At 42.5% G+C, this 14,910-nt stretch overlaps 1 protein-coding gene across 5 annotated transcripts in view; it reads right to left on the reverse strand.

Moving 5' to 3' along the window:
• grin2ba (glutamate receptor, ionotropic, N-methyl D-aspartate 2B, genome duplicate a) overlaps positions 1-14,910 on the reverse strand; it is a 204,570-nt gene that overhangs the window by 59,945 nt on the left and 129,715 nt on the right. The gene's annotated exons all lie outside the window — the stretch shown is intronic.

Raw genomic sequence — 14,910 nt, forward strand, 5'->3', positions numbered from 1 at the left:
TTCTCTGAAACCTCCATGCTCGCAAGATAGTGACAAAATTAGCGTTTATCAGTAAACATTCTGTCCAAATGAATTCAAAGCAATCAATTATCTCTCACATTTGCAATGTCAGAGTGCAATGACAATTAGCTGTCATAAATTCCCAGGAAGATTGTGGCTGATATTTGTGTAAACTACAAGTAAAATTTCTTCACTTCTGACTTAACTAAACGAATGATGCAATGGTTAGCACACTCACCCTGTAAGCAGCAGATCTCACTTTGCGTCCCACTCAGACCCCCCCCCTTCTCCCCACCTTCTCTATTACGATTTCGTGTGGAAAGGAGCCATTTTGTTTCAAATGTTTATTGGAGAATTGAACATCCATCCAATTTCCACATTTAAAGAAGACGCGGTTGTATTGCAAGGGCTGGCTTACGTGGCCATTCAGAGGGGTGCTCGAATGCAGTGCTCCACAGTTTTGTGGGCTGTGCATGCAGCACGAGAGGGGCGTGGCAACGACACGAGGAGAGAGGGGGTTTACTGACCCGGACGTTTTACTTCAACGTTAGAAATATAGCCAGCAAAATAACTAATATTTCCTAAAATTGCCATGGTAAGATTTAATCATTATATATCCATCCATTTTCTTAACCGCTTGCTCCTCACAGGGGTCGTGGGGGTGCTGGAGCCTATCCTAGCTGGCTTCGAGCAGTAGGCAGGGTACACCCTGAACCGGTTGCCAACCAATCGCAGAATCATTATATACCTATCTTTAACTGTGGAAGGGCTTAAAATAGCGTGATATAATACCTTTAATAATTATGCATATATTTGTTGAAGCTGGGGTCAACCTGTATTTTACAATTTAAAAAATGTGCATAATTTCACAAGTTATTTCATGTTAAAGATTAGATAGCTCTTAATATAAAAAGAAATGTGCACTGAGCTGTCACCATTGTCTTACAAATGTGATTATCCCATCTACTGGCAGAAATATGACCGCAACACAAATCAATATCATATATTTTTAATTTTAACTCAAATTTATGAATTATTATGAAATTACTGTATCAATGACTAAAAGATGCAGCCTTATTTCTATTAGTTTAGCATTTTTCCCACTTTTATGTTATGAGAACTTTAGAATATTTAGAACAGAGATATAAAAATTTGCGATTAATTGTGAGTTAACTATTGAAGTCGTGTGATGAATTACTATTTTAATCACCTGACACCCCTGATATTTTAGAATAAAACAGATGTCATATTCTGCGACTGGCTGGCAACCAGTTCAGGGTGTATCCTGCCTACTGCCCGAAACCAGCTGGGATAGGCTCCAGCACCCCCTGCGACCCTTGTGGGGAACAAGCGGTTAAGAAAATGGATGGATGGATGGATGGATGGATGGATGGATGGATTGCCATATTAACCACCAAATAAACACCTCTATCTATTGTGCTGTAATTCATCTTGGCAGAATGAAGAATTCATTCCAAATGATTCCCTCGTGGTATGTGCAACTCTTTGTGTTATTTAGCATGTCTCCTTCTGTCAGTGTGTTTGCGTGGTGGAGGAGAAGAAAGCGAGCAAAAGCAGCATTGTTCCTGTCAGGTGAAATAATTTCACCCTAGAACACACATACACACACATTTCAAATACTCTCATGCTGTGATTATAGTGAACGTGTGTGGGAGTGTGTAAGAGTGTGTACATGGGAATATTCATGTCAGGTGGGCTCAAATCACTTCACACACCCACTCTATCTCTCACAGTCACACACATACACAATCACGCATACACACCCCATCACACTTCTTCCTCTGACCTAACCCTTAACTAACAAAAACGTCCAGCCCCAATCTTTTTTCTGTCCTCCATTTTAAATTCAAATCTCCTTGTGGCAGTGTGTCTTTCCATGACAAATAACAGGAATGAGCTCAAGCACGGAGTGGGAAACAAACTACTCCTGGGAGAGATATAAACATGCAACATATACACAAAAAACACAATCTCCTTCTTCATTCTTTCACTCATCAACCTTTACTCTGTCTCACACCCACCCACCCTTCTCTGTGACAGTTTCCATGGAAACATTCTACCTCATAACCATGGCTACCAGATATATGTAGATGAAATATGTACGAGAGCAGAAAAACCAATCCATTCGTCTGTCCGTACCTACGATCAGCTTTACAAAATGGAAAGACTTAGCTAATAATCCAGCAATTACGCTAATGCTAGCGTATTTGTTCGATTTCCTGTATTAAATATTGATCTTTTCAATGGACTCTATCCAGGATAACGGCGTCCCGAGCAGCCCCATGTGTCCCGCGCACGGCCCCATCCCGTCGAGCTTTGGCACCCATACAAGGCGCACAGAATGTGCTGCATAAATCATAGGCCATTTACAAAATGACTTGACGCCGCGGCCCCTTTAATCTCGATTGGGCGCGCGGCACGTCGCGAGGCCATTGTTTGCCATCGCGTGTTTGTGGGCGCGTGTACGTCCCGCACCTCCCTGACAGCGGCAGCACAAGCATACGTGTGTTGCCATGGCACCCACAACCGCTGCCACTTCCGAGCCAATCTGCTGCGTCACTATGGTAACGGTAATCTCTCGGAGGGTGGGCGGGAACGAGACAGAGAGAGTGTGATAGGATTCAAGAGAAAAAAAAGAAAAAAAAAAGAAGATGAGGACAGGGTGTTATGATTCAAATGTCTTCTTCTTACATCAGATTTTTGCTCTCAGTGCCAGTAGGGGTTAGTTTAACTTCATGTACTGTATACTAGTGTATAACTGCACAATTGCACTGTTATTTTTAAAGATTTGGATTTAAAGAAGGGAGTCCACTTGTAAAAAATATTCCTCAGCATCTTCAATATCTTATATTGGATTTGATTATGCCCTTGTGTACTCAATGCTGTGCAGTGAAGCTCACACATTAGTTCAAAAATCCCATTTTTATTCATCAGTACAGTTTGGTCCAATATGATTTGATTTCTCAAATGTTGTGACAGGCACCTAAACAAAAGCTCCCCTTCTGAACCACTTTCTGGTACCGACTGAATCAGATCCTGCTGTGTCCTCGTGCCTTGCTTAAAAGTAGATGACAGAGGTTGCCAGGGTAACTCCTATTGCATTCTTTGCAGTGCAGCCTCCTCCCTTTATGCTGTGACGTGAAATTGCAACACATATTGAATTAGGCACCCACTAAGTGCCATGATTGATATCTTGCTGACAATATCATTCAAATGAATAGAACTGTCCTGTTGAGTCAGCGAGGAAATAAATAAAATAGCAGTAAATAAAGTGCAACATGGCATTCAGAAAAGAATTGAACCAGTCACACTCTTTGTCCCTTTAATAGTCTTATTTATTTCTAATTATATATGAGAACAAAATGTAAATAACACACATACTGTATACATAGACACGCAAGCAGCCACTCACTATACTAAATTCATGGGTTGACACAGATACGGTTTAGCGCATGTTCTCATGTGAATAATGCAGGAGGATTGTGAAATATTGATAAGCAAGTTTCAATAAATTAACCCCAGAATAAATTTGTTATGAATTACGCTGCTTAGCAATTACTGTGGCTCAATGTCCTTATTAGATTTGTACAGAGGAACCTATATGGAAAATGCACCATTTGTCACTGTATGGTCATCCATCCATCCATCCATCCATCCATCCATCCATCCATCCATCCATCCATCCATCCATCCATCCATCCATCCATCCATCCATCTTCTACCGCTTATCCGAGGCCGGGTCGCAGAGGCAGCAGCTTTAGGAGGGAAACAAAGACCTCCCTCTCCCCAGCCACTTCAACCAGCTCCACCGGCGGGATTCCAAGGCGTTCCCAGGCCAGCAGAGAGACATAGTCTCTCCAGCGTGTCCTGGGTCGTCCCCGGGGCCTCCCGCCGGTAGGACCTGCCCGGAACACCTCCCCAGGGAGGCGTCCAGGAGGCATCCGAACCAGATGCCCGAGCCACCTCAGCTGGCTCCTCTCAACGAGGAGGAGCAGCGGCTCGACTCTGAGTCCCTCCCGGATAACCGAGCTTCTCACCCTATCTCTAAGGGAGAGCCCGGACACCCTGCGTAGGAAACTCATTTCGGCCGCTTGTATCCGGGATCTCGTTCTTTCGGTCACGACCCACAGCTCGTGACCATAGGTGAGGGTTGGAACGTATATCGACCGGTAAATCGAGAGCTTTGCCTTTTGGCTCAGCTCTTTCTTCACCACGACGGACCGATACAGAGTCCGCATCACTCCAGATGCTGCACCGATCCGCCTGTGTGAAATATTCCTGCATACATATTTAGGGTATGCAGTGTTACCAAGGAAAGTGTGAACTTCTGTCTGTGTTTGTGTACGCCTGTATTGATCTAGAGATCTTCATGTGTACAGTATATGTGAATATTGGAAACTGAACATGCGATATAGTGTAATATATTGTGTGAATGAAAAAGAATGTAGAGAAGATAGCACTGCAACAAAGCCTAGTTAAAGGCCAGATGGCAATAGAAATAGTAATCATGCCAAAATACATAGTTGTGGTTACATATTTGACTAATTATCGAGTGACTCCACTTAGTCGAGATACAAGCCGTCTTTCGGGTTAATTTTTTTTTGCTTTGACTTGTGAGCACAGATTTGAGATCTGTACCTTGTATTTTGGCAGTGAACTCAACTCCTTTCACAATAGGCAATAGGCCCTTTGGCAAATGGCTAACAATTCTTGAAAAGAGAGGCTTTGCACTGTTTTTATGCATAGCTAGGGAACTTATTACACATATGTTAAGGCATCACCATATTGAAGATCATTGTCTTTTGGTTTCAAATTTGTGAGCATTAGGGATGGTAAATGACACTTCATTTATATAGCGCTTTTCCACCTTACAAGGCCCTCAAAGCGCTTTACATTTTTGACTACCCATTCACCTACTGATGACACAGCATCAGGAGCAATTGGGAGTTCAGTATCTTGCTCAAGGATACTTCGCTGTGGTCACAATGGCATGGGATCGAACCCACAACCTGTGGGTTGGGAGACGACCACCATACCACTGATCCACGCCGTCCCACGGATGGGCATATTATCTGATTAATCAATTAACTGATCATTAGAACAATAATTGCTGGTGGAGACTTACCTACCCATTTGAAAATATTTTGATTAGTGAGGTTTTGATACAAATAAAATTGATTGAGATGCTGCTCATAGGGATAAAGGTATCTCGTAAAATCATAAAGTTACTACAGAAATTAACTCACTCACTCATGTTGCAACAAGCTCTTTTTGTGTTTTCACCAGAAATGTGAATATTGATGAAACTTAGCTATATTCTAATGCTAATTGCTGCAAAACGGAAACAGATATAACTATTTTTTTTCGTTGGATGAAAGAAGAGACTCTAATCTTTCTTTTGATAGGGTCCATGTTTTTATAAGAATAGAACATAATATTCTGTGGGCATTGCAAACGCAGTCAAAATCTAGTAAAACAGCTGGGGGCAAAGGGGCTTGCTTCAGTGAAAATGGCTGGAAGTGAATATGAAGATGTAAAAGTTAACTAATTAAACAAAGTGAGACATAATGCGGGGTTAAGATAAGACTACAGGATACGAGAAAGTTGAATAAACCCAGAAGGGAACAAGGTAGGAGGAAAACAGGAGATTACAATAAAAATAGACAGCATTAAAAGACTAAAAATAAAGCAGGAGCACCCTGATCAAGTTCCAGTCAAGTGCCCGCGCTCACACACGCACGCACGCAATGACACAAACACACATAGGTGCACACTGGCACATTCTCATTAGGTAGCTCAGTCGGGTTATAACGCGGTTTTACAAACACACGCTCTTTCGCAAGCACCACTGAGGCAGCACAAGTTGAAACGGGTCCACAGAGCTTCAGAAGCACTTGACACCTTTCCAAGTTCAAGCTCATTTGGAACGTGTCCACGGCATGCGGGGTCAGCGGCCCTGCTGTCAAACTCATGATCCTCACACTGTTGTGCATTGTCCGCTTCCATCGCTGCCTCGCTCTCTTCTTATGCTCTCTTTGCCTCCTGCTCCTCCCCTCTGCCATCTTTCCTTGTCAGGGAACTGTGGACTTCATTTACTTATAGTTGTGACCTTCTCATAGTGTGCCGTGTCCTTTTTTTGTCCGGCCCTGGTTGCTTCATTTTGATTGCTTATGGATATGAAAGTTTAAAAGAAACAACACTTGGGATAGTAAAATTAAAATTGCGTATAGTGTAGCTGCAGAGTGCAGTGTGAGCCAGTAAGAGAGAGGAAAAAAAAAATTGGATGCACTTCTTGTACTGGATTGTCATGACAATTGTGCAGCGCTAGCTATAATGTCCTGTAAATACAAGTTACAAGTGGCTTTATATAATCTATTCATCCATCCATTTTCTACGCCACACAATAGCGACACAGGTGAGTTGGAGCCCATTCCAGCTGACTTGGGGCAAGAGTTGGGGTAACAAAGTAAAACAATTTATATTAGTGTGATAAGTAATTTAATAATAATAATAATGTTCCCTGTCATTACAAAAGCTAGTAGAATAACAATTGAAACAGCTACACTAATAGATAATATATTCACAAATAAAATTGACCTAAAAATAGAAAGGGGACTCCTTATTAATGATATAAGCTATCATCTCCTGGTCTTTGCAATTTTTCATGATTATTTTGATAAAAAAAAAAAAAAAATGAAGCCGATAACTTACACATTAGAAACAAGACTGAGAACGCCACACTCCATGGCTGCCTTTAAATCGGATTTAGAAAAACATAACTGGTCTGAGGTTTATTCAAATAACGATCCCAATACTGCATATAGTGAATTTCAGTCAATCATTATGTCTTCAACCCTGTTTTCAAATAACAAAAAAAGAGCCATAAGAATTATTAATCGATCAAAATATACAGAACCAACAAATCCACTATTTATTAAATTAAATACAATGAAATTTTGGTTGAGTTTAAAATTGCACAAATAATGTACAAAGTACACAACAATCTATTTTGACACAGTACTCAGAAGCTGTTTGAAATTAGATACAGTCCTTATGACATAAGGGGTACAAGTGTCTACAAAAAAAACAAAAAACAAAATAAGAACAAATATTAAGCAAAGGTGTGTTTCTGTAAGCGGTGTTAACTTGTGGAATAATTTTGGTACTGACTTGAAAAGATGCAAGGCAATTGCTGAGTTTAAAAAAAATGTTTAAAAGTAAAGTTCAAGATCATTATTTAAACCAGACATGTGCTAGTAAAATTGCAGAAATGTATTTTTTTTTCTCTCGATGTACCATAATAAGTGAAATGAAAATTGTATATATGAGGATGTATTATTATTGTGTATGCCTATGAATTTCATGTACATACGTTATTGACAAATTTACGTATCTGTTAAAGTGCAATGGTTTACATGAGCAGGATTACACATTTTCTTTTATTGGAATGTATTAATTTATTTTATTAATGAAATAATCCAATAGATATAAAGAAGGGGTAGGACTAGATAAGTTTTTAACTTCTTCCTACTCCTTTTGAACATGTAAAGCATAATGAATGATTGCAATAAGTTTCTTCTTTCTTTTAAATTTTGAACTGCTGCCTGTTAATGTTTATATGGTTAATAAACAAACAAACAAACAAACAATAAACATTGCTTGATACCTTGTAACAAATTTATTTACAATTTCCAATAAAAAAAAAAAGCTAACGTTGTTCATTAAATATTTGTTATACAAAATTTTTATTTTTGAATTTTTAACCCCGAATAGTTGTGTTGAATTTTATTATTAGAATATGTGACAGGATCATAAAAAATGTGCAGTGTGACACAAATGGCCCCCAGGTTGGACTTCAGGCACCATGAAATTCAACATACTATGTTTTTTTTTCCTCTTTGTAAAGTCACACAGTCCAAATATTTTGCTGCAAATGTGAAACAAGCTGCTTCAAAGTCATGCGTTACAGCTTGAAAGCCAAATGGAACAGGTTTTGTTGACCTGCAGAACTCTTCCTGATGATTGCCCACTATTCTCAGAGCCGATGTCATTTCCGTGCAATTGAGCAAAAATATGTTCCACTCGAAACGGTTTTATCGCTCAGGAAGGTAATTTGAGATGGAGCTGCTCAGAATAAATAGAAAACAGGAAATAGACCAAGCAGTTTCTGAATCATGCTCATTCTATTTCTACAGATTAATAACTATTCCTAATTAGTTTTTGAGAGTCAGAACAATTTCTAATCCAATTCCCATAGTTTGCCGATTAGTCTTCCTTTCAACTGCTGGGTTCAATCAATTTTCCATGGTTTGTTTTCGGGACCTATTTCTTGCAGACTCTCAGAGAATAGAGAATTAGCTATGACTGTCTGATAATTAGGTCTGCTTGAGCTACAGATGTGTGGTGAATGAAACAGAAAATTCAAAACAAAGTGCGGAGAGCAACCTAAACAACAATCTGGAAAAAGATGCTCACATTCGGTGCAGGGAAAAATGGCGCTAGTAATGCAAAGTCTCACACAAGTGTTCAATTATGGTGAAATGGGGTGATTGAAAAGGCCGTAGCATATGACTCACATCCTTTTCATCCTCATCAAACCATTCAGCGACCCCGCTGTCCTGCACGGAAGCATTTTTATGCGTCTGCATTCATTTATTTCCTCGCTGTGGTATTTGAGTTCACTGGAGAGTGCCACTGCCTTTCATTGAGTTGTTTCTCTTCGAATGCAGCCTTCATCCATCTCCTCATCCATTGATTCACTTTGTAGCGAACCATCATGCACGACATCAGGGCACCCATGCAGGCAAACGATCATTCGGCAAACCAGGCGAGCAGCCATTCACTTTCCACATGATAGACTCTATCCAATTGATAATCTCTTGATTGAGCACTTGAAGACAAAGGTTATCGCCACACAAATTTAGTTAAAGCAGCAAGGGGCGAAGGATCTGCGCCGTGCTTGCAACTGATCTAATCAACAACATAGCTAAGTTGATTATAAAACTACACGTCCAAAGCACAGACGCTGGCTGTGATGACGCTGCAGAACAGTGGAGAGGATAAGAAGGACAACGCGCACATGCTTACTGGCCACTTCACTAAGCACATTAGTACAACCTAAAGTGATCTCGTATAAGTGCTGGATACAGAAAATGGGGCAAATCAATTGTTGATAAAAATCATTATTTAAACATCTGATTTCTGCTCTGTTTTACTTATATCTCATTCACTGCCAATGATGCATTTTTGCTGGGCTGGCAGTGAATGTGATATACAGCTTTACACTACAACTTAAATCTTTAACTGGATGGCCAACAATTAAGCACTGTTTATGGACACAAAGGTTGTGTTGAGTGTTTGTACACAACTTGTCTCACGAGTTATTCGCCACAATAAAAAGTCACAGGGTTGGGGAATCCAGGTCCAGAAATTAAAAACCCTGAAACAGTCTGGCTTTAGTTACAGGTGCTTCTACTCAACAGGCAAAGACAAGCTTGTTTACCTGCCAGTTGAGTAGAAGCACCTGCGGCAGGCTTTTTACTTTCTGGAACTGGATTGCCAAACCCTGTCATCACAAAAACCACAATGCCATTACCACACAAGCACAGTTCGCCCAACCTTTTCTGTTTCTCCTTCTATATTTTCTTATTTGATGAGATATGTGTGGAGACATGGCGTGGCGGGGAGACATGGCATAATGGGATGGCGAGGCATGGATGGCTTGGCGTGGCGAGGCGTGGATGACTTGGCTTTGCCGTGGAGAATTTAGGCTGATGTGAAGGAGTTGACCGAACGTGGATTAAACTTGACTAGACTTAGAAAACTTCTCTAGACGCAGATAACCTTGACAAAACGCACCACACTAGGTCAAGACAAGGTATAGTACTAAAAAATGGACAATGCTCCCACAAAATGTGCAACAAAAACCACTCCCTAAATACAAACACTAACAAACACCAACAATAGACAGCTGGGACACACAGCGGGCAGAGGGAACCAATTACCAACACACAGGTTAACTAGGTTAACCATAACGAGACCAAAATAAAACAAAAACCCAACCCAAACAAAACTGAAACGTGACAAATAAGATTTGTAATAAACCAATCCGTTTATAAATCCATCAAGAAATAAGCGCGTTTAGTAGATTTAAGTGGGTAAATCATCCACCTTATCACCGACTACAGCACCGCACAGTCGCGCACCAGAGCAGTCCACTGTTGTAAAATGGCCGACTAGTAACTGGTCGTTTTCATGAAATTTACGAACCCCCGGACACCCGTACAGGACAGAAAAAAGTGGCCTGTCCTTCCAAATGTCCTCCCAAAAGAGGATGTTTGGTCACCCTAGCCTTGAGCCATGTAGTATACAGAAGATATTTCTGATGTGGGGTCCAGTCTGTTAGCATAGATTAGCATTTGCTTACTAGCATTAGCATCTGATAACCAGCACATACTATTTATGTTTGGCTAGCCGCTAGGTCATTAGCAACACCACGATATTAAGGCTACGTTCACACTGCAGGCAAATGCAACCCAGATCGATTTTTTTGCAATGTGACCTCAGTCTGAACGGCCAGGTCACATATATACATCATAAAAAGTCCAATATGTGCTCCGTGCGGGTGGGAGCATTACTCCGGAGACGTATGTGAATCGGCAAAGTTGTTTCGTGTAACAGTTGTGACTTTATATTTGACTTTAATATAATGCCACTTAACACATGAAGCACAAAGTTGACATTTGTGGCGATATTAGTAATTTAGCCACGCAGACGGCTCATTTATTAGGCGCGGCAATGACGTGACATCATCATTAGGGGAGAAAAAAAGGAGAAGTCTCCGTGAGATGAGGAGCTTGAACAGTCTTGCCTAATTTTCACAAAATATTATTTCTACCTCCTCCCACATCACTCCTCTGTAGATATATGAGATGGTAAAAATATGAACCCCGAGGACAGCCCTGACACACTGGACCATATGTATTTACTTCCGCAAACACGTTGTGACTTTGTATCTTCTGCGCAAGTGGGTCACGTTGCAGTCGCGTAACGTTCACACAGCAGACAGACTGAGGTCGTAATTAACATTAGGGATGTAACGATATATAAACATCACGATACGATAATATCACGATATGAAGGTCACGATACGATAATTATCACGATATTGTGGGGGGGTAGCGATATTAAAAAAAGGTCACAATATTGTTAAAAAAAAAAAAAAGAGCTCATACTAAAAAAAAAAAAAAACAACAACAACAACAACAACTGTGCTTTTGTACATAACAGTAATGCATATAAACCACCTCCATTCTCTAATGGGGTATATGCCACGGAAGAGGCGGGATGTAATTTTGCACATCAGTTTGTTTCCAGTCCGGGTTGCGAACGCGCAACCGAGGGGCACAAAGTAGGAAGCACAAGTATTTTTGACACAGCACACACGTCGCACACAGTCCCGCCTCTTCCGTGGCATATACTCCATAACAATATTGAGGCGCTTACTTGTTAATGCACGCACACATTGAGTTCCTCCACATATTGACTTGCTTCACAAGCATATAACGTTCCCCTTCATCTGACAAATAGCAGAGATTTTAAACATAGAAGGCCAAAACATCCCTAATTAAATTTAAATTGCACTAATAAACTAGCCCGCCTCTACAACATCGCGTGGACATCGGGGACAGTGCCTCTGGATTGGCAGACCGGGGTGGTGGTCCCCCTTTTTAAGAAGGGGGACCGGAGGGTGTGCTCCAACTACAGAGGGATCACTCTCCTCAGCCTCCGGTCTATTCAGGGGTGCTGGAGAGGAGGGTCCGTCTGGAAGTCGAATCTCGGATTCAGGAGGAGCAGTGTGGTTTTCGTCCTGGCCGTGGAACAGTGGACCAGCTCTACACCCTCAGCAGGATCCTTGAGGGTGCGTGGGAGTTCGCTCAACCAGTCCACATGTGTTTTGTGGATTTGGAGAAGGCGTTCGACCGTGTCCCTCGGGGAGTCCTGTGGGGGGTGCTTCGGGAGTACGGGGTACCGGGCCCCCTGATACGGGCAGTTCGGTCCCTGTACGACCGTTGCCAGAATTTGGTCCGCATTGCCGGCAGTAAGTCGGATTCGTTTCCGGTGAGGGTTGGACTCCGCCAAGGTTGCCCTTTGTCACCGATTCTGTTCATAACTTTTATGGACAGAATTTCTAGGCGCAGCCGAGGCATTGAGGGCGTCCGGTTTGGTGGCCTCAGCATTGCATCTCTGCTCTTTGCAGATGATGTGGTGCTGTTGGCTTCATCCAGCCGTGATCTCCAACTCTCACTGGAGCAGTTCGCAGCCGAGTGTGAAGCGGTTGGGATGGGGATCAGCACCTCCAAATCTGAGACCATGGTCCTCAGTCGGAAAAGGGTGGAGTGTCGTCTTCAGGTCGGGGATGAGATCCTGCCCCAAGTGGAGGAGTTCAAGTATCTTGGGGTCTTGTTCACGAGTGAGGGTAGGATGGAGCGGGAGATCGACAGGCGGATCGGAGCAGCATCTGCAGTGATGCGGACTCTGTATCGGTCAGTCTCGGTAAAGAAAGAGCTGAGCCAAAAGGCAAAGCTCTCGATTTACCGGTCGATCTACGTTCCGACCCTCACCTATGGTCACGAGCTGCGGGTCGTGACCGAAAGAACGAGATCCCGGATACAAGCGGCCGAAATGAGTTTCCTCCGCAGGGTGTCCGGGCTCTCCCTTAGAGATAGGGTGAGAAGCTTGGTCATCCGGGGTGGACTCAGTCGAGCCGCTGCTCCTCCGCATTGAGAGGAGCCAGCTGAGGTGGCTCGGGCATCTGGTTCGGATGCCTCCTGGACGCCTCCCTGGGGAGGTGTTCCGGGCATGTCCCACCGGTGGGAGGCCCCGGGGATGACACAGGACACGCTGGAGAGACTGTGTCTCTCGGCTGGCCTGGGAACGCCTTGGGATCCCACCGGAGGAGCTGGTTGAAGTGGCTGGGGAGAGGGAAGTCTGGGTTTCCCTCCTGAAGCTGCTGCCCCCACGACCCGACCCCGGATAAGCGGAAGAAGACGGATGGATGGATGGATAAACTAGCCACCAGAGGGTGCTAGAACCTGCTCAACCTGACTTTTTTTTAACAGGTGTGTTCCCTTTAAATATTGTGAACATGATGACGACGATTTTGTGGCAGTTTTAATATCACAATATCACAATATTGCCCTTATCGTTACATCCCTAATCAACATGTAATGTGAACATTTACTCAAAAATATTGGATTTCACCAAAAAATCAGAATTGAGCATTAAGACCTGCACTGTGAACGGAGCCTAACTGACAAGTGGAGTTTAAAAGCTTGATTAAATGTATCAGCACTCACAGGGGGTAAAAAAACAACAACAACAAAAAAAGAGTTAGGTTATGCATGTAAGGAGAAATCTACCATTTCTGGCATTCCTGTTTACCCTTGGCAGAGGTCAGCACTGTATTGAGTTCAACCGTTTTGTTTAGATAACAGATTGTGCAGGTGAACATAATGTTGTTCCCCATGAGTTCATAAAAGGCACTGAAGATATGGAGAATGTGCGTAAAACAATCCGACCCAATAGAGTGCGGAAAGGAAAGGGCAAATTAGGACACTTCGTAGTGTAACTGCCACATCACACACTTTTTCAGAAGTAGAAGTTCACAGGGAAAGAGTTGAGGCAAGTTGTTGTGTGAGTGAGGTCATAATCTGTGTGCCACCATACCAAGTGCAGGTAAAAACAGTGTGCAGCTGCTCCACAGACGTCGGCCTTCACTGATTTTCCTGACTACAATGAAAACACACACACACAGCCTTGACTACAGCAGAGACACAGAGGGTCTGAGAGGTGATGCTGCCCTGCTGAATATAATTCTGTGCTGAGCCCTGGAGCACAGCATGACAGGGGTTTGTGTTTGCCCACTGAAACGCCAATGGGACCAATTAGGACGCACGGAGAGTAAAGTGCCGCCGTGCGTTGCGCTTCACAGCCGGTTCAAAAGGCCTGCTGCTGAGACGGACAGCTGAGGGGGCGGGGGCGGATTTTCATGGCAAGGCGTCTAAGAAGGCGGCTTTTGTGAAGGCAGGCTATTATTACGTCGAGGCGGTGTGGGGTGGGATGATCACAGTGTGGAAGGGATGAAGGTGTTTGGGTATGTGCACCAGCATCTGTTGCAATGTTTCGTGTTCCAGGGAGTCGAATGGTTTGCATGCCTCTGTCTACACTGCACCTCATCGCTGCAACGTAATTCAGAGACCACTGTTGAAACCACAACTATAGCCTGCGTGCAGTGTATAGGAACACCTGCACAATCGACTCCAGTACAAGAACTGGACCTAAAGTGTTTCCTTTGTAAGGACAATAATGCTCAATTTTGATGGACACCTATTATTAGTAACAATATGTTAATATTGTGCTGTTTTTTGAGACTGAGAGCTGTGCATAATATTTATGTGCCCTATTTAGCTACGTAGAGAAATATATAAAACTTATGCATTAAAAATGGCAGTCTCTTTCACATAGGGGAAAGTGAATTGTTTGGAATAAAAACAAACCAAGAAAGAGACAAAGCAGTTTCTAATCAGGCTCATTCCATTACTGCATCTTAATAACGACCACTAATTGGGTTTGGACACTCAGAATGATGTTTAATCCAATTCCCTCTCAATATTATACAGCGTAGCTTTACAGTACTATGAAATGAAAGCACAATAACAAGCAAATTACTAAATGAATACCTCTCCAGCTATGTCAATCAAAATTGAGCATTATTAATTTTGCCAGAGGCTTATATTTTCGTTGCCATGTGAGAATTATTTTGTCAGGGTTTGTCATTCTTCCAAGGACATTCCTGTTGAATTACAGTTAAAAAGAAAAAACACCAAA

This window comes from Festucalex cinctus, chromosome 1 (genome assembly GCF_051991245.1).
Source record: "Festucalex cinctus isolate MCC-2025b chromosome 1, RoL_Fcin_1.0, whole genome shotgun sequence".
Classification (NCBI taxonomy): Eukaryota; Metazoa; Chordata; class Actinopteri; order Syngnathiformes; family Syngnathidae; genus Festucalex; species Festucalex cinctus.